Source organism: Ictidomys tridecemlineatus, chromosome 15, assembly GCF_052094955.1.
Source record: "Ictidomys tridecemlineatus isolate mIctTri1 chromosome 15, mIctTri1.hap1, whole genome shotgun sequence".
Classification (NCBI taxonomy): domain Eukaryota; kingdom Metazoa; phylum Chordata; class Mammalia; order Rodentia; family Sciuridae; genus Ictidomys; species Ictidomys tridecemlineatus.
This window is the reverse complement of record NC_135491.1, coordinates 54,441,884-54,462,816: the sequence shown is the minus strand read 5'-3', so window position 1 is coordinate 54,462,816 and position 20,933 is coordinate 54,441,884. Positions and strand designations below refer to the sequence as shown.

Sequence of the window (20,933 nt, the reverse complement as noted above, 5' to 3'; positions counted from 1 at the left end):
TTTCTCTTTGTAAAAATGAATGCATTTTTGAGAATTTTTCTAGAAATTCATCTTGACCAGAGTCCTCATATAGCACCTTTGGCCTGTTTATTTACATATGGTTTATCATTATTAATCGACTTATCAGCATCAGCAGAAGGATCAACATCATCATCACATTTCACTGGGAGCCTGCGACTGTATCAGTTGCTACTTTGCACTAGCTGGTTTCTTATATGCATCCAAGTCCACCCTCATGACCTAAGTAACTTTGGGACAGTCCTCTTACATCATTTGTGGTAGTTGTCTATGTTCACACAACAAGCTACACTCAAATTTAGTGGCTTAAAGCAAACTTTACCGACCTCACAATTACTGTGGGTCAGGATCCGGGCCTGGCTGGGCTGGGCCGTCTCCTCCAGCCGCCAGCCAGGCCTGTGGTCTCCTCTGTGGGCTCCACTGGGAGAGGACCCACTTGCAGGTTCTCTGGGGAGAGTCATGGAAGGACTCATTTCCTCCCGGGCTGTCCATGGGCACCTCAGCCTCACTGGTTGCTGGCCAGAGGTCTTCCTTAGTTCATTGCCATGTGAGACTCCTCAGGGCTGCTTGGAGGGAGCCCAGGGGCATCCGGGAGGGAAGACTTGGTGTTGCTGTAAATTAATCCTGGAAGGGATGACATTGCAATCAGTCCATCCCATGGGCAAGGAGAAAGGACCATGTGAGTGTGATGTGACTACTGGGAAGCAGGACGTGGGTGGCCACCTTCCAGGCTGTCTACAAATCACGTGTCTCTGATTCTTAACTGTCAAAGAAACCAGCACCGGTCCCTTCCTGGAAGGGCCATTCTGAGCTTGAGCATAAGGGTCCTGACTAGGACACAGTGCATGGTGAGCCTTCCATTAAGGATGCTGTCACCATGGTCTCCGGTCATCCCCTCACTGACACCTTGGGTTGATAGAAATATTCTAATTTCAGAGGGGAAGAAGTGGAAGCTTAGCACAGTAACATGCCGGGGTCACGTAGCTGTCATGGCACAGCTGGAATTTGAAGCCTGGTTCCTGAGCCCTATCCATGTCTCAAAGTGGGGTCCCTGGACCAGCAGGATCAGCAACAACTGGGAACAGCTCCGGGCTGCATCCCTGATCAATGGAATCAGAAGGTGGGGAGAGGCCCTGAAATGTGTTTTGACCAACCCTTCAGTGCACCTGGGTCAAGCTCAGGACTGAGAATCATTTAGCTCTGATGTCTCCTTGCCCTAGTGCCTTCCACCCTGGATGATTCACTCCCCTGGTTGGAGAGTCTGAGTGGAGGATTCTGACTTTCCAGTGGGAAATGTTTGGGGATCAAAGTGAGTGACAACTTATGAAAGCCCTTGGGAATCTTTGTACCTTGATCTAAAAAATATCAGGAGAGAAAAGTAAATTAAGAGACTACAAATGGCAATTCATATAGTTTCTGTTAACAGAACCAAAGCAAAACCACGGTTCAACCCTGGGGTGTACTTCATTGTAGACTCTCAAGTTTTAAAGACACCATCTTTTCTTTCAAAGAGTTTATAACTCTGGTTGGAGATGAAGCTAAAGTGGAGAGAACAAACTGACCCAGGGAGGCATTTGTGGGTTTTCCTTTAAGAAACCTCCCATGGTTAACCAAAGCTGACTTCTCCTTCCTCACTTGAGAAAGATTGTTAGGGAGGACCATACCCAGGAAGAATAGCCCGGCTGTGTGTGTGTGTGTGTGTGTGTGTGTGTGCATGTGGGGTGTGTGCATGGGGTGTGTGTGTGTGTGAGAGAGAGACAGAGATTCTGCAGGTCATGAGACCTCACTTTGGTTCTTAGAGTCTTTGGAGTCTGTTTTCTACTTCTCCAATCAGGATGTGTGGACATAAGAGCTGAAGGGCTGAGAGCAGGAGGGAAGGAGGTGTTTTAAGACTCCCATCAGGAAGAGGAGGACGCAGAGAGGAGGCATGGGTGGGGTAAATCAGGGCCCATGCTGTGGAAGTTCTTGTTCTGTCCACAGGGGCATAGACCAAGGAGGCTTAGTGTCATGTGCTACTTGCGGTGGTTACTGGTGTGGTTCATTCATTCGGTGGACAATTAGGGGTCAGGTGCCATGCCAGACATTTAGAAATACAGGTGCAAGGGATCAATTATGACTTCCGTTAGTGATGTGAAAAATAAACCAGTTTATGTTCCATTAAACTTTGGAAAACACATGCTGGTAGCTAGAAGACCAGTGATTTCAGAGACTCCCATTTCTAAGGGGAGCATACACCCTGGTTTGTTGGGGACATGGTGTCCACTGAGCACCCCTTTAACTCTCAAAACCATCCCATCCTACTCATCGGCAAAGCTGGTTCACAATAGTGGGCAAGCAGGCATTTTTATGTGCTTGCTCTTTCTCGGCAGCCATAGGGTTTTGGAGAGCTTTATTAAGACACCCTGGAAGGGCAGAGGAAATGCCAGGTCTGATCGATTACCAGCGATTTGGTGTTAAATGAGCTGCAACAGCTTCTCGGCACCCCGGGCCTTCATCTTCTCCTGCCTCATACTGACCCACTTCCTGAGAGTGTGCGTGTGTGTTTGTGCATGTGTGTGTGTGTGTACACATGCAAGGGTGCAGGACTCTGAAACACTTGGCAGACTTGTTTTGTCCTGACTGACTGAGTTGAAAAGGGAAACGTGGCCGCGTTCCTGATCTCCCGCTCACCTGTCTGAGTGCGCTGGTTCCAGCAGAGGCTGCAATGCCATGAGCACTGTGTGGCTTTTAAGAGGGACATTCCTGGTTTCCCAGCCTGGTCTAAAGGATTTTCAGATTCATGAACTGTCAAAGGTGCTCTGGCATCACCAGAAGGAAAAAGTAGACCTCAGATAAAAATCACCCTCTTTTCTTTCCTCTACTTTTTGAGCTCACATGTTTACTTTCTTCTTAGAATCTGAGGGCTTTGTGACCCTGGGAAATCATCTCACCTCTCTTCCTATCTGCCTGCCTGCCTGCCTGCCATCCACTCATTCTCCACCCATTGATCCATCCATCCATCCATCCACATTACTCAGCCAGTTACTCAACATGTACCTCCAGAGCATCTGTGATGGCCTGAGATAGAGTCCCCCAATTAATGACCTACAGCCTAGTAGAAGATACAGTGAATATTTTAGTAAGTTTTTTGACTGCTACGACTAAAAGACCTGACCAGAACAAATTTAAGGGAAGAAAAGTTTATTTGAGGGCTCACGGTTCCAGAGGTCTTAGTCCATAGTCCATAGCAGGCCGGCTCCATTCCTTGGGGCTGGAGGCAACGAGGCTGAACATCATGGTGGAAGAGTGTGGTGGAGGGAAGTGGCTCACGTGATGATCAGGAAGCATAGAGAGACTCCACTCTCCAGATACAAAATATCAACCCCACAGCCACGGCCCCAGTGAACCACTTCCTCCAGCCACACTCCACCTGCCCCCCACTACACTCAGTTAGTCCCAAGAGGTATTAATTCAGTGATTAGGTTAAGGCTCTGACCCAATCATTTCTCCTGCACACCTTCTTGCATTGTCTCACCGAAACCTCCTATCCAAACCATAACAGCAAATTTAAACAGAAAGCCAGGTCGGCTAGTGCAGGGAGAAGGTGCTACTGGAATCCACAGGGCGGTTTTCCATCCAGTCTTGGGAACAGAGGTGTCAGGAAGTCCTTCTGGAGAAAGAAAGGGCCACTAGGAGAGCAGGCAGAGTAGCAGGGGGCCAGCTGGGGCTGGCCATCTCCATACACCAGATAACAGGGCTTTGTTATTTATTTGATAAAGTAGAATTATTCAACTATAAAAACTGTCTGGGGAATATCTTTTCTTACTAACTGTACATGAGGGGTGTGTTTCCAGATCCACACTCAGCTCTAAGCCATTCTTTTCAATGGCTGCATAATATTCATAAAGATCTAAAAATATTTTATACTCCCTATTCCTTTCTTTAGTAAAGATTCATGTTGTTTTCACTTTTTTTATCATCACAAGCAAGACTACACTGATTTTTTTTTTTTTTGCATAAACATGTACTGGTAGTTTTATTGTTCTATAATTGCCAAAAAGTGGGGTTGCTGGATCAAAAGGTATGTATAATCTTAATTTTAATCGGTTCTTCCAAAGTATCTCTCTGGGTATCTCTCTATCTGTGGGTCACATGGTCCTGCCTTTTTGCGTGTCTACCGGTTTTATTAGATTCTGGGCCTTGTGATGTTATGCGGTTGGGTGTTTGGATTTTGTTGCTTCCCTTTGAACAAAGCTGAAGCTTGTTTGGGCAGGAGTTAGTTGCAGATAGACTTGGACATTTTTGAGATTCTTTAACCTTTGAGGGGTGATCCCGGCACAGCCTTTACTCCAGGGCTGCTTTATTTCTGTGTCTGAGACACACCCTCTTGAGGTCCCTGCTGAATGTCCAGCCTCTGCATGATCAGAATTGGGTCCTCTTCTACCCCCACACCAACCCTGGGGACGTCCCCTCACCGCTTCCTGGTCTCGCACCTGGCTTGGCTGAGTCCTCGGAGCAGCCTGGACCATGCCCTGTGGGGGTTCCTGGAGCTCTCTCTCTGTGCCTGGCTTCCTTCTGTCTTGCTCTCGCCCTGGGAACCCAGGCTATCTTCCCCTTCCTGAGCTCTGGTCCCTGTCCCCTCACTAGGGATGCCAGCGGGCTTTGTTTCAGCTCCCCATCCTAAGACACAGTCCCCAAAGGGCCTTGGGACAGAGACCTGGGGTCACCTAGTGTCTACCTCGTTACTTTCAGACTCTTTCAGGGTTTAACGGTCCTTGGTGCTTGTTGTTAAATGGTGACTCAGTCATGTCACCTAACGTGTGTCATTTTCTAGTTGCTTAAAGCTTAATAGAAAATCCAGTACTAATCACCTCCATATGAACAGAAGTGGCCCTCACTCATTCAATTTTTAAACATCATGTGACATTAGCCATGCTGTGTGTTAGTTTATGTTGCAGGAAGGTGACCCTGTCCAGGTAAATCCGGGGCACGTCCCTGTTCCTTCCGTAGGAAAGCAGCCAGGGCTGACATTTGGGGCTGCCCAAGCCCTTCGTTCTCCCTCGGGCATATCCTCCACTCAATCATCTGTCAATTTTACTTGGGTCCATGGTGCCTCAGCCCTCAAATCCTTGCTTTCTAATCATGAAACAGAAAATGCTGAGACCTAGTGGTGCGTCCCCGATCTGGAGCAGGGGAGTGGAGCGGCCTCAGCTGTGCACATCCCGCCTCAGGATAGATAGCAACGTACTTAAAAAGTTAAATTTACTTTCTAGGGGAAAAATGCTGAAAAAAAAAATTCATAGCACTTGACTAATTCATGGGCTCCATTAAAAATGCTGTATCTGGCTCATTTTAAAGGTTCTATTAATCTCTGCTGTTTCCAGTTGACCTGTTGCTGCAGACGGCAGACCCACCTGGGGTCCCGGGAAATCCCAGCCTTGGACGTACTTATTACTGCACCAGGGACAGAATGACAGCCACCGCTGGGCCCAGAACTGTGCCTGGGCATCTGGCCGCTGCTCTTTCCTCTGCCCAAGACTCGGCAGGGTGTCGTGGGAGGAGCGATGGATCAACAGTCGCCACACTCCCGTGGCCCAGGTGTCAACGCACGTCCCTGGCCAGCTTGGGCTGTGTCCTTTCTGGTTCGTCGCCCCTTTCTCAGCACCTCATTGACTCACGGAAGCCCGGGCAGCCCACTAGTCCTCCAAACCTGCTCCACTAGGCCCGTCTGAAGTTTTCTGACCTCCCTCCTCCCACATGGAACTGCCCACTGTTGGGTTCTCTCAGGGCCTCGAGAGCTGACAACTCTAAATGAGTGACCCTCTCTGTACTTGTGTATTTAATGTCCATCTCCTCTACTGGTCTGTAAGCTCCTTGGACCCGAGGGATTCTGTTCATCTCCGTAGCACTGCTGCTCACACAGGACTTGGGACCTGCTGGGCAGTCGGGACCCCTCTGTTGTTTGAGATGAGAGGATACCCCCAGCTGCTCTTCACTGGAACACTAAGCCCAAACTTGAACTTAGCACTCCTGGGGTCCACTCCAACTTGTACGTTTGGGGGTTTTTAAAAATAGATTTGCTTATCAGCGGGTCCCAGTGGGGGAGAGTATCTGTCTCCTGGTTGCGTTTTTTGTGGGTCTTGCTGCTGTTCGCGGAGTTTAGAAATGAGAACGCATCTGCTACAAGATAGTCACTGCAGGCATTCGATCTGTGCCTGGTAGAACCTGATTCATTTTTCATCCTTTAAATGACGAGCGTTGGTTTCTTAAGAAGTTAGCTCTGACGTGGTGCCCTCCAGAGCACCCTGAGTTTAGAAAACCCAGGTCTGTGCCCTGGCTCAGGCCCCTGCCAGCGTCACTTCACTCCCCAGCTTGGGAAGCGACGTCACCTCTTGGAGCCGAGGTTCCCTTTTGTGTAAAGTGGGGTCAGTGTTACCTTCTACCTCGTGAGCGGCTGTGGGGACGAGCAAGCGGAGTCTGCAGAGACCCGTAAGCTCTCTGGTGTGCAGCGGCGCTCCCTGCCTGGCAGCTACTACTCCATGGGACAATGGCAAATGCACCCGCTCCCACAGAGAGCGATGGTGAGACCACATCAGAGATGTGGAAGGCCACGTGGGTTTCTTGCTGTGTTCCCATTCCTGTTGTTGTAGTCGCGACTGCCTGTGGATTTGTGCTGAGGGGGATGCCGAGGCTGCCTGCCAGCTCAGAGAAAGGGCGCCACGACGGCTTTGCAGTGTCTGCCCTCTTCACAGCAGCCATCCCCGCGTGTACACTGGCCGTCCCTGGGTCTGCCGAGGGACGCGGCTTGGCTGTCCAATGTGGAGTGAAGGATGAGGGCGTCTGGAATCAAATGGAAAAAGAACAGGAAGGGACGCCGGGCCATTCTCCCCTCCTGTTCTGACTGCATCTCGCTGGCTGGCCGGCCAGGGTTGCACAGCACTCCAGGATGGAGAGGGGCCACATTCCAATCAGGGTGTTTAATGATCCCCATGTTGTTGTCCTCCGTTGGCCTCTAATGTGGACTCTGAATCTGTTTGCTCCAAGTTTCAAGGCTCATTAGACAGGCCAAGTTCAGCTTTCCCTAAGGAGCCACCAGTTGCCTTTTGGACGATGGTTCGGGCACCTTTTCCTTGGGTGCCTTGGATACTCCTCACCCTGGCTTTGGGCATCACTCTTCACTAATTTTTAACTAATTGGATGATTTTCTTTCTCTTGGAGTTGGCTGACCTTTCTGCCAGCCGTACCGATGACCTGCAATTATTAACCAACCTGCTCACAAAATAGAGATGGGGGAGGGGGATGGCCAAGTAGAGACAGCCTGTGGGAAGGACCCCAATGGGGGATCATTTCCAGAGGCTTAGCCCAATGGGAGAAGTGGGATAATGGTGCAGAGATGCTTGGGAAATTGAAAGTTACCATGGGGATGTAAAAATCCCTTTGCCTCCGGGTGCTTCGCAGGACAAACTCCTCTGAGGTCTTGACTCAAGCATCACCTCCACAGAGATGCCTTTCCCGACTGCCTATTAAAAGTTTGCCTCTCCTCCCTCCCTCCCCGTCATCGATCAGTGTTTTACTCTTGCAGCACCTCTCAACAGCTGAAGTAGTTAGATGTGTTTAGTACTTTCCTGCCTATTTATTTTGTTTCTGCCACTTTAAGTCCCACGAAGGAGGCTCTGCCTTTCTGATTCACCATTCTGTCCCCAGTGACTAGAATATAACTGGCCCAGGTGCTCAATACACCTGCTGAATGAATATCTGGGGCAAAATGTGGTCTAGCCACAGCATGAGAGTGAGACTAAGCTGCCATGATGGGTTTGTGTCCTGGCTCCATCTCTTCCTAGCTATGTGATGTCAGCAGAGTTCCCAGCCAGTCCTGTGTGGAAAGAGGACAGAAGAGGAATTGAGGAATGCAAATTGTTGTGTGTGGTGACGGAGGCAAGGTGAGTCTTTTACAAAGTTCGACTTTTGCTTTTGCAGTGGTTGGGTACTTGTTAGTTCCTTTACTCAATCAACAACAACTGCTGAGGGTTTGGAATGTGCTAGACACTGGTGGGCAGGTTCTGTTTAGGAAGAGAAGCGGCCCCCAGAAGTGGTAGCTTTCCTTCCCCCCTCCTCTTTGCTCATCTGGACCAATGCACCCGGCTCAAGTGCATCCTAAAGGCTTTGGTTTTTTCATGTAGAGTGACCTCTTAGTTCCTTCTCAAACTAAGAGCTACTGGATTAGAAACACAGCCAGCTCCCAATGCAAGATAAATCGACACTGAGAAACTGTGACCTTGTTAACTGTAAGACCACCAGGCAAATGTTCAGGTATGGATGTGAGCAAGAGAGGGACAGGATGCTTCTGCCTGCAAGTTGCTGAGCTAAGATGTAGACCAAGATTGAAGACTCGTTTGGTGAATGGCTGCTGTACACCTGGTGGTGTGCACTTAGACTTTCACTCTTTAATTTCAGTGATATTCTTCTGAGTTCAGTAGGCACCAGTATTCCCTGTAACTCCAGATCCTGCTTACCCTTGAAGCTCAGTCCCCTCCTCGTGTCCTCCCAGATGCAGGTAAGTTGTCCCCTTGCACTCTCTCAGCACCATAGTGTCACCTTTCCTGTGACCAAAAGGCAGCCTGGAATCGCCTCTGCAGTGACATGACACTGATGCTTTTCCCTACAGCTGACAAATTCTCCTGCAGACCTGACCACCTGGTACAGACTCCCTTCCAGATCCTTCTGTCCCCACCCTCCTCCTCCTATGAGACTGTTATTATTTTATTATTTACCCCATTTTAAAGTGATAAATTTGAGATATAGAGGATTAAGAAACATGTTCAATTTTTATTTTATTTTATTTTATTTTTAGTGTCAGAGGCATGATTCGCACCTGGGTCTCTATGGCTATCACACACTTTCTTTCCATTCTCTGACCCTGATTCCAAAATAAGGAAAAGAAGACATTTAATTAGTTGTTTAAAACAACATGCCAACATGACCTTTGAATTACCCCTCATCTCTCCATGATGGGATGTTTACAAAGAAGGTTTTCGACTTTCCAGGAAGAATCCGGGGACCCTGGAGGAGACCCTGGCTCCGTTCAGCCTCTAACACAGCGTGCCCACACCTGCTTCCAGTGGGAGAAGCAAGAACGAGGGAGGGGAATGCGCAGAGGCAGGACCTGAAACTGGCCTTAGCTGTTGGCAGTTCTAGGCGTCCCCTGTTCACCTGCTAGAGGAACAGAAGGGGGACGTGACTCACCTCCAGAGCCACCTGACACGCAGCGGGCATCTCTTATTTGCCTGTAGCCCCTCGTCCTTTCCTGCCCCACCCTCTGAGGAAATGGTGTTTTTTCCTGGTAATTTCTTTCTCTGCTTTAACTTTATGGTTTTCATAGAAATTTCCGTTTCCTTCTGTGACCCTTGTACTGCTCCCTCTGCCCTCGCCACAGGCCAAGGGATCAGCCCAGGAGGAGCTAGACCCACCATAGTCTCTTTGTGGCCTCTCCCTTGGATTTTTAAGCTTGAGGTCTAAAGCTGCCTTTCTCCTAGTACGGAGAACAATCAGCTTTCCACAAGATGGAATCCGTGCACCTGCCTGGGTCTGATCCCTGGTTTTCTCTTCACCAGCAGTGACTTGGACATGTCATTACACCTCTCTGTGCCCCGGTTTCTTTATCCCTAAAATAGCATTGCTCTAGCCTTCAATCAGTTAATAATGTAAAGTGCTCTGGTCACCGGTGTGCACACCCTGGGCGCTCTATAAATATTCATTGTGCTACAGCAGCTGCAGCAACAGAGCAGTCATGGAACTGGGTAGTATTATTTTTTTGTGGAAAGACAAGAGTTCCAGGGAGTGAGAGAATCCTGGTGGTGTTCATGTTTCTTGTTCAAGTTCATCTCTAAGTTCTGCTGCAAATCCCTCCTTCTTGGAGCTTGATCTTTTAAACTTGCTTAGATCCTGTGAGTTAATCTGTGCCCTTTTCTTCTGATCTGGTTGAGCTCTTTCTGAAACTTGCCATCAAGACTCTAATAACTAAATGTATTGAGTACTCTGCATGTTTAATATAAATGCATTAATCATGAAAGAAATATCACAAACACTCCTGACCGTTAATTAGAAATAACAAAGTTTAACACTTGGACAGTTTGGCTTTGGATTTACTAATAATTATTATGACATAAAATGTGACAGATACCCTTGGAGCCCCCTTGGTATTCTTCAGCCCCGCCTCCCTTCCTGCTTTCCCAGAGAAAACTACTATCTTGGTGAGCAGCCTTCATTCCCACAATTTTATACATTTACTGCACACACACGTGTATCAGTAGGTAATATAAGGTCTTGAAATGCAGTAGCTCTGTATTATGCAGAGCTTAACATTCCGCAATTTGTTTTAACAATCAACACATGAATAAGTCCAGTTTTTCCACTGTAGGTGTGGCATTTTTTATTTTTAAATATGACATAATTTATCTGTTTCTCTCCTGATGAACACAGAGGTCTTTTCTCTTACTTACACACTTGTTTTGTTTTTTGCTCACAAGTGATCAGCATGTTTGTGCGTTTCTTCTTGGGTCCGTGTGAGCATTGGACTAGAACACACCCTCTAGAGAACAGGAGTTACAGCTGATGAGCTTGGGCATCTTTATCCTTACCGCCACATCACCCAAATCCACACCATGAGCAGTGCATGCAGGGGCCCAACAACATTTGGTATTGTCACTTACAAAGAACACCAATGTTTTGGGTGTATAGTGACATTTTGGGTATTTTGGGTATGTTAATGACATCTCCTTGATAAATGGAAAACTTGAGAAACTTCTCGTGTGTTTCTTGGTCATTCATATTTCCTTTGCGAAGAGTCAATGCATGTGACTTTTGCTAATTTTCCATGGCATTATTTGACCCTTCCTTATGGAACACTAAGCATTCTTTATATTCTGTTTCTAATCACTAGTCAGCTAGATGCCTTCTCCAGGTCTGAAGCTTGTCTTTCACATTTTTTGATGTCTATGATTTTATGAAAAATTGTTTGTAGTCAAAATTCACAAAATTGTTTCTCTATGGTGCCTTTTGATGTCTTTTTCAAGAAATTCTGAATTACTGAATTGTTAATATATTCTTCTGTATTTACTTCTTGTTAAAGTTATGATCTTGATTTTTAGGTGCTATGTATTTATTAAACCTAGAATTTGTTTTTCTGTGGTATAGTGTGGAGATTTAATTTCACTTTCTTCCTATATGCTGATGATTTGTAGTAGCACATTGTGATAAAGTTTTCCTTTATTCCTCCAGTTCCTCCATTGTGATGTCACCTTTGTTATTATTGAGTGTCTCTGTCCTTGACACCCTATCCTATTAATTCCATGTTTTATCTACTTAATTCTGGGTCATTTTTATTGCTGTTGCTTAAGCATTGTATTTCATGGGAATGTATCCTTAGTAGTTTCTAAATTTATCTATAAATTCTTTGCCATTCATCACCGAGTGGGGCCTAATTCCCTACCAATTGATTCTGGGAAGATTTCAGTGATGATTTCTAATTAATGTGAAAGAAATGATCCCATGACTTCCAATGCCAAGTCCTAACAAGTGATACAGCTTCTGGCAGGTGCTCTCTTGGGATATTTTCTTTTAGAACTCAGCCACCATGCTGTGAGGAAGCCCAATAGCCATCAGAGGGGTCGATCATGACCCAGCTGTGGTCCCAGCCAGCAGTCAGCATCAGCCACTGCAGGGGGGGAGATCTGGCTCCAGGTGGCTCTAGCCCTGAGTGACATCCCCAGCCTCCCCTGGAAGCAGAAGTGAGGCTTCCACTGTGGACTGCTCTGACTGTGGATTTATGAACAAAATAAATCACTGTTGTTAAGCAACTTAGATTTGAAGTGTTTTGTCATCCAGCAAAAGGTATTGAAACAGTGTCCCTTCCTTATTCATCTTCACAATTGTCTTGGCTATTTTTGGATCTTTCTCCTTCATTACAAATTTTAGGACTTATTTGTACACTTCCATAAAGAACTTGTAGGGACTTCAGTTGTAAGCATAATAAATTTATTGATTAATTTGTAGAGACTTAAATTCTTGGTGGTATTATTTTTCCTATTCATAAATGCAGTATACATTTTTCAACTTATAACTTTAGGTTTTTCAATAATTTTTTGTATATTCAATAATTTTTCGTATACTCCCCCCAAAGACTTACACATTTTAATAACTTCAATTCTTTTTTTTTTTTTAAAGAGAGAGTGAGAGAGGGGGACAGAGAGAGAGAGAGAGAGAATTTTAACATTTATTTATTTTTTTCTTAGTTCTCGGCAGACACAACATCTTTGTTGGTATGTGGTGCTGCTGAGGATCGAACCCGGGCAGCACGCATGCTAGGCGAGCGCGCTACCGCTTGAGCCACATCCCCAGCCCCTTCAATTCTTAATAACAGTAAAGTGTCTCAAACTTTTTATATAACATTTTCTAAGTTGTTGGTGCTGGTTGATAGCACTGTCATTTATTTATTTTTATTTTGAACTTATATACAGGAACTTGGCTAAATAATCCTTTTACTTTTGCCTTCCTGTCTACACTCTGGGATAATTATATAATTTGTATGTAGAAGCAATTCATCTCTCAACTTTGAGTCTTACTCTCACTTCCTAACTTCCTTTATGAACTCAGACTTCTGGGATGAAGGAATAATAATGATTATATAGGCATTTTTGACTTTTTCTTAACTTTCAAAACAATGTTTCTGTTATTTCACAACAGAGTATGAATGCTGAAGTCGGTATTTAGAGATCACATTATACTCAAGTTAAAAAAAAAAAAAAGTCCTTTTCAAGCAGGAGACGTACTTCAGTGGTACCATGTTTGCTAGCAACAATACAATATTCCTTTTCTTTCTAGTCCCCTAAAATTTTTGTTCATTGATAGGAATTTGATTTTATTGTAAAATGTTGTACTGTATCATTTAAAATGACTGTTTACTGTTATTGAACCATCCTTGCATTTCTAGGCTAAATCTCTGCTTGGTCATAGTATTTGTGTGTGTGTGTGTGTGTGTGTGTGTGTGTGTGTGTGTGTGTGTGTGTGCTGTAGAGGGCCATGAATGCTGTCAGAGGACTAGCAATATGTTTATAATATTTGAGTTAGCAGGAATATAACATTTGATGAAATGATCACAATAATTGTTGATTTCTTTTGTTATTGTTACATATCAATAATACAGAATAGTTGGTTTTCCCATGGCATGTTCATATGTGCACATGACATGATCATGTTCACCCCTAATATATCCCTGTGTCCTCCCCTCCTCCCTCTTCTATTTTTTGTTGTTGTAGATGGACACAATTCCTTTATTTCATTTGTTTTTTTTCATGTATTGCTGAGGATTGATACTTGTGCCTCACAAGTGCTAGGCAAGTTCTCTATCACTGAGCTAAACCCCAGCATCCTTTGACCTCTCTCTATTCTAATGGTCTCTCTTCTAATTTTACAAGCTCTTTTTTCTTATCAGCTTGCACATATGAGACAAAACATGTTACCCTTTACTTTTTGAGTCTAGCTTATTTTACTTAACATAATGGTATCCAGTTTCATCCATTTTCTTGCAAATGACATAATTTTTTTGTTCTTTATGGCTGGATAAAACATCATTGGGTTTAAATACTGTATTTTCTTTTCTTATTCATTTGCTGACGGACACCAAGGCTGGTTCCAACACTTGGTCCATAATTCATCGGGGTATGTAAGGTGTCCTCAAACCTTTTTCTGTGATGCCAAAAGTGATCAGTCGATCAGATGTGGTCAACCCACTTCCTCCCTTTGTGAAGGTTTCCGCCAGCTCTCACCCAGGGGTTAGTCAGCTGTTAACAGGCATCACCCAGATTCATTACTTTATGGAAGGGTTCAAGATAGTGATATTATAAGCTTATTATTTTCTTTGTCATTTTTTTTTTAATTGGAGTTCTCATGAAAAAAAATTTCTTTGTTTTCTCCCTGTATTTTCTCCTTCCTCTCCTTCTTTTTCATTTAAATTTCCCCTTGGGCAGAACTCTTTAGTAAAAGGAGGGCAAGTGCCTGTTTTAATCTTCATTTTTCAGTTTTCAAAATAATGAGTTTGTTTCCTTGCATCTTCAGAAATGGCCAGTACTTTTAAAAGTAGTCTTATAAGTCCATGGATTTTAACATGATTGAAGTGTTTCAATCAAGGACAGAGTCAAGGCATCCAATCTTTGGCCACCAGAAGTGACTGCAGGTGGGCTCCTGAGTCCTTGTGATGCAGCACAGGAGCCTTGGTGACTTCCACTTTCCTGCTCCTTCAAGGTCATCTGGGTCATTTCCTGGCTATATCTGAAACTAGCCATTCCCTCAAGAGGCAGGTGTTTACTCTCAAGTGAGAAAAGGTATTTTTAGACTAGAGACTGGGTATTGGGGATGCTCTTTGTATTAGATTTTATTGGGCATCTCTATGTACAAGTCTTTTCAGTGAATGACTCTAGGAAAAGCCTATTTTTTAAGAAAAATGACATAAGGTGATATGAATTCTCTTCTCTCTCTCTCTCTCTCTCTATATATATATATATATATATACATATATATATATATATATATGGTTCTCTCTTTCTATCTATATCTATATCTATATATGGTTCTCTCTCTCTTTATATATACATATATATACATTCATGGTTCATTTTGACATTGAGAAGAATTAATTTGTTTCTCATCATCATATTGTTGTGATTTAAAGTCACATTGTAGCATTGATTATGTGAATATTTTACAGTTATATTTATTTGCTTTATTAGGTTTTTATTTGAAAATACTTTTTCTTACATTGAAAATACATTTTGCTAAGGCATTTGCATGGTTCCAAAGGTATGTCTGCAAAACAAAGTATAATTAAGGAAGTCTAGTTTTCTATCCTGCTACTGTATGTCTGTGTTTTTGTAATTATAAGCAAATACTGGTCTGTTTTTTAGCTAAAGGTAATATATGTGCTTTCTACTCTTTGTGATTTAAAAATTAATGACATTTTATGATGATCCCAACATGGCCACATTTATTTCTTTATATAGCTGCATGGTACTCCACTTAGAATGGAACACCACAGTTTATCCAAGTAACCACCTAGTGGTGGACATTTGCATCCTTTCTACCTTTTTACTATTACAAATAGAGCTTCAGTAACCAGTTTGTTCATATCATCTTATTTTTTCCCAGGGTGTCTTTGAAATTTTCATGTAAAAGGATAAAGCATGTACAGTTTTGGTAGACATTTAGAAATTTCTCACCATAGGAATTGTACCATCTGAAAGTTATACTAATAAGTATTAAAATGCCTGGTTTTATCTCATCAGTTCAGTGTATATGTATGTGTGTGTGAAATATCATACATGTATTTGTATATTCATTGTATATTCAATATACATATCTGTGTATGTTGAGTATGTATTTTTGAACCTTTGGAGAGTTTCTTTTGATAACATACTGATTTTAAATGCTCTTTAGTGATATAGTTTTACTTTTCAGTTTTCCATTATTAACAAGGATAAGCACTTCTCCTATATTTAAGAGTTATTGTCTTTTTTTTTTTCCTGTGAGCTTTTGTATCTCTGGTTCTTTTTTTCTGTTTATATTTCTTGTTCTTTTCTTTCACTGTTTTAGAAGGATTTTTAGGATATGAACTTTGTTCTATAGATTACAAATATTTTTACCTACTTTTCATTGCTTCTTACTTTGCTGATAGTAACTTTTTTCATTTATTTATAGAGCACACTATGGGTATCTGGTCTTTAAATTGTTCTGCTCCCCTTTCTATGCGACTGAGGTAGTGATTCCTTCTGCTGCAGTAATCGCCGTCACCAGCAGGGGGCGTTCCTCCAGTGCTGAGTGCCTACTTCTGCAGGAAGCTCTGCATTGCCTTGAGGAGGGGGTCTCTCTGTGCCCAGAATCTTCAGGCCCACGAAGAAGTTGATTTTCTCAGGAGTATCTGAAAGGGAGCTCTGGGGAATCCAGGTCACTGGGATTATCAGAACTGTGGAAAGCAGGGCGGCCTGATGCCCTGTGCTCCTGCTCTCTGGCTGTGTGCCTGGAATGAGCCACTGCACCTCAGTGAGACATCCTCACCTCCTCAAGAGGCCACGCTGGGAACCAAGGTGGCGAGAGGCGAGTGTGGCTGTGCGTGGCCGCCTTGACTGCTGCTGCCTGGAGACCACCGGCCTCTTCTCACGGGGAGCAGGGATTCCTTTAGCTCTTGCCCACCGTGGGCACCATCTCCTCTCCGAGTTGAAGATAACCAGTTCGTTCCTCTTCTTCTGAAGTGGTTCTTTCTAGAAAGTGAGTGACTATTTTCCCCCTTTGAAGTTCTTTCCTTCCCACCAGTCCTCAGACCTCCCAGGGAATGTCACCCACCCCCCCCTTGTCAGTCTGGTCCCTGTCACTTCACTGGAATGACAAGTCCCCTGGATGTGTTGAGGACACCTGCCAGCTTCCTCTGAACCATTCCTGAGAGATCTGATAGTCCTACTATCTAAGATTTACCTTCAAATCTTAGACATTGTGCCTGCGAGTCCACCTCCAGTTGCAATAGAGAACGCTGATGTCACAAAAAAATGGTTAAAAAGAAAGCAAATGCTCTTGAGGCTATTTCCCATCATGTGATGGGGTGCGCCTGTCCTGTGCACCTGTGGCTGGTCCCATCAGCTTCATACCTAAAGTGTGTCCTCTGTCCATCCACTGCTCCCACCACCCTGTCCTTTGTCCAAGACACCCATGTCTCTTGCCTGCATTATTGCAAGAGCTTCCAACATGGTCCACCCACAACTCAATTCCCTCAGCACCTGATAAGAAACAACCCAGTGTCTTATCACTGCACCTAGGAAGAAATCCAAACTCCTTGCAAGGATTTCTGTGACTGCTGGCCTCCCAATCTCAGCATCTCCAGCCATCCGTTCCTTCTTCCCACCCTCAAACCAACCAGCCTCCTTCCCCCTGCCGGGCCTCTGAGCAGGCAGTCCCCTCCCACCACCACCACCACCACCACCTCCAAGATGTTGCTGCTGGGATTCTCTGATGCTGGTTCCATCTTATTTCAGATTTTGCTCAGATGCCGGCATATCAAAGGGGACTTTCCTGGCCTTCCTATTTTAAGTCACTCCCGAATCCAGCTCTCCCTACTGTGTCACTCAGCCTTATTTTCTGTATAGCACTTATGTTTGACATCTTATTTAAATGCAATGGCTTGGTCACAGCTGTATCCCTGATTTCTAAAACTCTGTAAAGCATTTGGTAGATGTATAATATAATGATATTTGTTGAAACAGAATGTGGATTAGAAGTGTGGGTGTGTCCATGGCGAGCAAGCCCAGGACACTGAGCACCTGAGGAGGCCCTGTGGCCCCAAACATCTTGCAGAGTGGAGACCCACACAGCTGTGTGAAGGTCCGCTTCTTTACCTGGCCTTCACACATATTGCCTTATCTCACCCTCACATGTCGCCCACGTGAGCCCTCCAGAGCAGCTGCGGCGGTTCCATTTTACAGATCAACACTTTGGTACATAAGTTCCTACATTTTCTTCTGCTACATTTAGCTGTGGGGCAGGCAGGGGAGGGGCAGCTGGCTTGTGCCTCTGACTCCAGGGCAGTGCTTGTCTGGCAGTCGCTCCCTCCTGCTCTGAGCTGTAGGCAGGGAAAGCAAAGATTAAACAAAATAAGTGGCTTGTGCGGAGCGCACTACCAGGGGACTAAGTGTTCCAGAGACTTAAAGAAGTTAAATGCAAAGACCAAGTCTAAATGGAGATCGGAACAGAAAAGAGAGCTAAAAGCTCATTTCAAAGAATTTTTTTTTTTTATGCTGCAGTTAGAAGAGAGAGAGGAGAACGCTGCCAAGATGCAAGATGCGCCATCGCAGGATTTCATCGCAGAAGAGCTGTTTTTCTGACTGCGGCAGGTCCTGGCGGTGTGGCAGGTCCTGGTGATGTGGCCAACGGAGACAGGGCAGGAGACAGGGTGGCAGTGGCCCAAGGTGATTATTTTTATTTATTTATTTATTTTTTAAATTTAAATAAGACATTTAAAGTCAATGTCGGGGAGAACCAGAGCGTCTGGGGTCTGTTTCTTGACTCTCCAGCTGGACACTCCTCTGCTTGGCCGGTGGGTGTGGTGTCCCAGGGAGCCTCTGCCCCTGTCCTCAGGACACACCTGCCCAGGCCCCCGTCAGTCCTCCTTTGTTCTAAGCTCTCTGGCTTCCTCCCAGCCTGGCCAGGGAGAAAACAACGGAATCCTGCTTACATCTCTATCGCTCCTACACAGTAACTATTTGGGAACAAAAACAGAATTCAGTCAAACGGATGGGTAAACATTTATTCTCAAATTGCCAAATTGCCAGTCTAACTAACTTCTTCCCTAAAAAAAAAAAAAAAAAAAATCTACTTTTGCCTCCGTTGATCGTTGAGTTGAAGAAACCATTTTATGGGCACTTTATCATTTTACGATGCTCTTCTTAAAATGTTGATCTCATGAGCATTTGGGGTGGGGAACAGAATCACTGATCTCTTCTCTGCCTTGCCATCCCTCCCCTCCCCCGAGATATCTTTAGCTTTCTGATTTATTTTCCTTTTAATAAAATATTGAATGCCATTTTCCCTAATTATTTCTTATTGAATGTACTCCTTAAGTCCCCCTTTTTCAAATAAAAAGAATAAAACCGACCATGTCCTAGGACAATGGTCTATCACCACTGATAATTATACATTTTGTTCTCCTTGTAATTGCCCTGGTTTGAACTGCGCTTATTTTAGCGGAAGGCGTTCATTATTTTATCAACAACTGGCAGACCCCGCTGGTATTTACCGACTTTTCTTTAACCAAAACAAGGATTATAGCTCCTATCCATGGCTCAGCTGCTAAATCTTTGCTAAGAAATTTGGGAACCCCTTTTGAATGAAACACGGTACAAAGCTTTGAGCACTCTTTGCAACCGAGTTGTATTAAATGATAGACAAAAAAAGCCCTCTGAAGAATTGGTGCTTAATTACAACTTAATTAGCATAATTATGCATGCTAATAGCATCTCAAATGAATAGCAGTTGTCAGGAGGTTGGGACCATCTGTAAGAATGTCGGATTAATACATCATTTTTTATTTCTAACAACGCTGTAACTCTTTCCCTGAAAGTGATTTTCATTAATCAAGTTCATTTTTATTATATAGAAAATTTGGCATTTTTCATTATGGGCCATTATCTGTTTCCCCATGCAGCCCTAATACAATACTAATGAGCCCCCGTGTGGCTGGTCCGCATTGACAATGGTGGTACAGGTGTATTATTATAATTGTTACAAACAGCACATTGTACCCCTGGAGTAGCGCAGTCTAATCTCCCAGCACCCGCGTTTCCACTTGGTACCTCCCCAGGGCCTAGTACAATTTTCAGAGCTTTATGAAAAACATACATGTTTGTGGTTACAAAGAAGCTATTTAAAGAGAAAGAGGCCCGCGATTACCTGCAGCGCAGGATGCTGTTTTGCTGAGAATCCCTTTTGTGGAAACAGGAAGCACTGGGGACCTGGAGGCGGCTGTACTTGCTTCCAGCCCTGCCTGGGGAGGGGGAGGCAGCGGAGGCCAGGCCTGGGCCTCCTCTTCAGAGCCTTCAGGGCTGACGCGTGGATCCGGGCGCATCACTCATTGCTAAACACGGTCGTCAAACCACAGGGGGCCCCGCGTGTCTTCATGGTGCTCAGCCCCCAGAAGCACCCCAAATGGCACGCTTGGAAGGCACATCTGGGTCCAGCCCACGTGCTCCAGACCCTGCGGATAACTAGAGAGAGGTTGGGCCCAGCTGCCTTTCACTCTTAGCTTTGGCTTGAGATCGTTTTGAGGGTAATTCATGCTTCCTGTGCCCCTGTCAAAAAGGTCCCCAAAGGACAACACAACCCCCCTGCTTACCCTCTCCCCGGCCCAGCCTCACAGGCTCCTCTGGGGGCAGAGGCAAACAAAGCTCTGGACTCACAAACAAGCCCAGGGTCCTGAGGTGACTACAGACGCTGCCCTCTTCGCGTCACAGGCTGGAGAGGGCTCCGTCCTTTGGGGCCAGTGATGCAGGTTTATTCTTTGTACCTGAACAGAAAGAGGTATGTGCCGCAGAGCAGATCCCCTGGCCTTTGTGGGGCCAGAGAGGACGGGACAGGCTGTGGGTGTGTCCCCAACTCAGAACTCATGGCTGAGGGTGAGTCCACGGCACTGGAGAGAGATACACAGGGGACAGAGATACGCAGGGGACGTTCTTATGCAAAGACATTTATTTATCTGAAATTTAAATTGACCTGAGAACCTTTCAGTTGTTAAATCCTGCAACACTGCTCTGGAGACAGCCAGGTGGGCCTTGAATCCGGCCCCTACCCTTCAAGCAATGTGGCCCTGGGCAACATATTAAACCTTTCTGTGCCTTGTCACCCCTGTAAAAGGACAATAGTGCCACCTACTTTGGAAAGTTGTGAGTGAGGATTAAATGGTGCTTAAAAGTGGTCCGATACCTAGAACAGCGTCAGGTAATAGGTGCTCCTGAAGTGGTAGGTGTTAACACCATGTCCAGGAAGCAGGGGGTCAGCTGGTGGCTTCAGTTCCATTTACTCTTTATGGCCCCTTCCTGTTTGCATGGCCATAGAGCTAACCAGTGAGCATTTCTTAGCCAGTGTTTTGCCCGCCCTTGGAGGCTGGTGATGTTGCCATAGTCCCAGGAAGAGGTCCAGGGACCCTTGAGGCTGTGGCATGGGTGGGGGCAGCTACGGCTGGAAGGAGGTCAGAGGCAGCACAGAGCTTCAGTTCTGAGCTCAGTGGACTTGGGAGCCCAAGGGTCCGGGCCTTCCAGTTCCTTAGTGGCAGGCTCTTCTGCAGACCCCTGGGTGGCCTCCCGTGTCCCCAGGCAGATGGAGTTTTTCCTGGTCCCTGCTCGCCAGGT

The 20,933-nt window shown here is 45.2% G+C and overlaps 1 long non-coding RNA gene across 10 annotated transcripts in view; it reads left to right on the top strand.

The window, feature by feature from the left end:
- Window positions 1–2,850: 2,850 nt before the first annotated feature.
- LOC144370917 (uncharacterized) overlaps window positions 2,851–20,933 on the top strand; it is a 57,180-nt gene continuing 39,097 nt past the window's right edge. Inside the window, exons 1-3 of one of the 10 annotated variants that reach the window (XR_013431015.1) lie at window positions 2,876–7,937; window positions 8,452–8,551; window positions 17,835–17,999. This is a non-coding gene — a long non-coding RNA (uncharacterized LOC144370917). The other 9 variants (XR_013431009.1, XR_013431012.1, XR_013431008.1 and 6 more) reach the window with 9 other exon arrangements.